The sequence below is a fragment of the Apteryx mantelli genome, chromosome 23 (genome assembly GCF_036417845.1).
Source record: "Apteryx mantelli isolate bAptMan1 chromosome 23, bAptMan1.hap1, whole genome shotgun sequence".
Lineage (NCBI taxonomy): Eukaryota > Metazoa > Chordata > Aves > Apterygiformes > Apterygidae > Apteryx > Apteryx mantelli.
The window spans coordinates 9,878,152-9,881,308 of record NC_090000.1 but is presented as its reverse complement, the minus strand read 5'-3'; the positions used below and the strand labels follow the sequence as shown (position 1 = coordinate 9,881,308).

The following is a 3,157-nucleotide window of genomic DNA, read 5'->3' as shown; positions in this document are numbered from 1 at the left end:
AATGGTATCCTGGGGTGCATCAGGAAGAGTGTTGCCAGCAGGTGGATGGAGGTGATTCTCCCCCTCTACTCAGCCCTGGTGAGGCCCCATCTGGAGTAGTGTGTCCAGTTCTGGGCTCCCCAGTACAAGAGGGATGTGGCACTACTGGAGCAAGTCCAGTGAAGGGCTACAAAGATGATTAGGGGACTGGAGCATCTCTCTTATGAGGAAAGACTGAGAGAGCTGGGCCTGTTTAGCCTAGAGGAGAGAAGGCTGAGGGGGGGAATCTTATCAATGTGTATAAATATCTGAAGGGAGGGTATAAAGAGGATGGGACCAGACTCTTTTCAGTGGTGCCCAGCGACAGGACGTGAGGCAACGGGCACAAACTGAAACACAGGCGGTTCCAGCTGAACGTGAGGAAAAACTTCTTCACTGTGAGGGTGACAGAGCACTGGCACAGGTTGCCCAGAGAGGTTGTGGAGTCTCCTTCTCTGGAGATATTCAAAAGCTGCCTGGATGCGGTCCTGTGCCACATATTCTAGGCAATGCTTCTTGAGCAGGGGAGTTGAACTAGATGATGTCCAGAGGTCCCTTCCAACCTCAACCATTCTGTGATTCTGTGTTTCTGCTCAGGGTTTTGGGATGGGCTCCATTTGTGGCCTTGGGTTTCGGTGTGAGTAGGGGTGAGGTCTAGAGCCAGGTCTAGCTCTTGAAGGCAAGCGATGAGGCCTAGGGATTAGCCTCAGACACAGGGTAAGGGTGATTGTTAGTGGGGTAAGGGTTGAGGCTGCAGCGCAGCAGTTTGGGTTTGGCCTTAGCGACTAGAGGAGGGGAAGGAGGGAAGGCCAAAGGGTAGGGCTTCTGGTACATGGTTAGGCTTAGGGTAGGGGCCTGCCAGAGGTGCTCTCGCAGCCCCTGTGCCAGCAGCATCCCCATTACCTGAAGACCCCTGACCTCCCCAACACATGTGCTGTCTCTTGGCCGACAGCTCTTTATCCTTCATGTGCTCCCACGCCCGCCTCCAGCTTCTGGCTGGTCAGCTGAGGGGACGCAGAGGACCTCCTCATCAGCACCCAAGCGCTGTCCCACACACCTGCCTCTGCCTCGGGCCTCCCCCACCCTCCCTGCCCTCCTGGGCTGACTCCGCCCTCCCCTTGAGCACCTCACAATGCCAGCCTGCTGCTCCTCACCAATCAGCTTGCTGCAGCACGTGACCTCACAACCTACAGCCCCGCCCTGACACCTCCACCTGCACTTCCCCCTCCCCTCCCTCTACTCTCACCTCCATGCACTTCCACTGCAACACTAAACCCCACAGGCCCTGCCCTGCCTCTGTGGCAAAGAACCCAAATGCCTTGGAGCTAGGCTTCCAAGGTGGTTGGACAGTTAGGCTCTTCAGGGGAGCAGCTTCAGCCTTAGGCTTGAGGCATGTGTGGGGTGTTCGGGCTTTGCAGTTCATGGGTTTAGGGAAATCTTTGGGTGATGGAGAACAAGGGTGGCACGGCTTCAATGAGAAAGGTGTGCACGGAAGGGCATGGAGCAAGGCTCCATTAGGTGGGATATACTTTGGGTGAGACATGGATGCACATGGAGCAGGAAATGGGTCATAAAGTCAATGAGGCAGGATATGGGGATGGGCTGGGAACTGGACATCCAGGACAACCCATTCCTCGGGGGGTCTTTAGAAAGAGACTGTCCACCTCAGTAAGCCCCATCTCCCTGGGGCATCTCCCTAGCTGCCCTTCAGGGCAACGGCCTCATCCTTACAGCCACAGCCTGTGGCCAGTGCCTCCATGCCCCCATGGACATCTTCCTCCTCACACTTGCCTCCATCTCCACCACTTTCCCTAAATCCATGTTCCCTGAGGGACACCAGGGCTGTTCTCCACTTGGGATGTGCTGCCCAGGGCTGCCTGGTTCTCTTCTTGATGGCAGCACAGTTTTCTCTTCTCACTGTCATGGCCTACAGCCACCACATGGCCACCTGCAGACCCCTGCAGTATGGCACCCCCCTGGGCTCCAGGGCTTGGATCCTGGGGCAGTGGTTTCTCCACGCAATGCTGAGTCAGTAGCTGAAACAGCAGCAGCAATAAGCTGCCCTGCTCTCCTCTCTAATGACTCCAAGTCCATCTTGTGTCATCTGTGTGTTGATGATACCCAGGAGTATTGAGAAGGGCAAGAGCTGCAGCTTCCGCGTGGCCTGGATGTCAGGCTCTGCAAAAGACCACCAGGGCACCCCGCTGCCAAAGCCCGGGCTTGAACCAGGGACCTTTAGATCTTCAGTCTAACGCTCTCCCAGCTGAGCTACTTCAGCCCTGCCCTGCCACCTCTTGTCCCCATCACAGCCGTGCAGGAGCAGAGGCTGAGGAGCAGGAGGTCCCTTGGGCCAAGCTGTGTCTTGCCTGGCCATTGCTGGGCTGTGGCTGGCCCTGGTGACCATCCCCAAACCTGCTCTGCTCTCCTTCTCCAGGCATGCTGCGATGGCACCTCCTGGTGGGACAGATGCCTCCACCAGTCCCTGTTCTGCCCGGCGTATGACTAAAACATCTACAACTCCTCCCTTGTCATCAAAAATCCATCAGTCCCCCATAACTGGCTTCAATACCTCCAGCCATTGGGAATGGCCAAGGATAGCCAACAGAGGCATCTCCAGAGAGCGGCTTCCTCCTGTAGCCTTGCTGGGGAAGAAATCCCACAAGCAGGGGGTTTGTCCCCCAAAATGAAGAGCTCGGAAAGGACAAGCTCATCTCAGCACCCCTCTGAGACACGACATGGGGGTCGTGGTACAAACTGGGGAGGAATCAGGCAGTAACAGTCTGCCAGGCTTGAGTGGTTCTTACTGTTCAGAGGGAACTTGAGGGGCTGGAGAGGGGCAGAGAGGAAGCTCCTGAAGTTCAACCAAGCAAAGGGCCGAGTCCTGCCCCTGGGGAGGGATAACCACAGGCAGCAGGCCAGGCTGGGAGGGACGTGCTGGAGAGCAGCTCTGTAGAGAAAGACCTGGGGGTCCTGGTGGACACCAAGCTGGTGACCGAGCACTGGAGCAGGTTGCCCAGAGAGGTGGTGGCGGCTCCATCCTTGCACATGTTCAAAAGCCGCCTGGGAAACGCAGTCCTGGGCCACCTGCTCTGGGTGACCCTGCTGGAGCAGGAGGTTGGACGAGGTGATCTCCAGAGGT

The 3,157-nt window shown here is 57.0% G+C and overlaps 1 non-coding gene across 1 annotated transcript; it reads right to left on the bottom strand.

The window, feature by feature from the left end:
• Positions 1–2,223: 2,223 nt before the first annotated feature.
• Positions 2,224–2,296, bottom strand: TRNAF-GAA (transfer RNA phenylalanine (anticodon GAA)). The gene has a single exon. It is a non-coding gene; the product is annotated as a tRNA-Phe (tRNA).
• Positions 2,297–3,157: the final 861 nt, after the last annotated feature.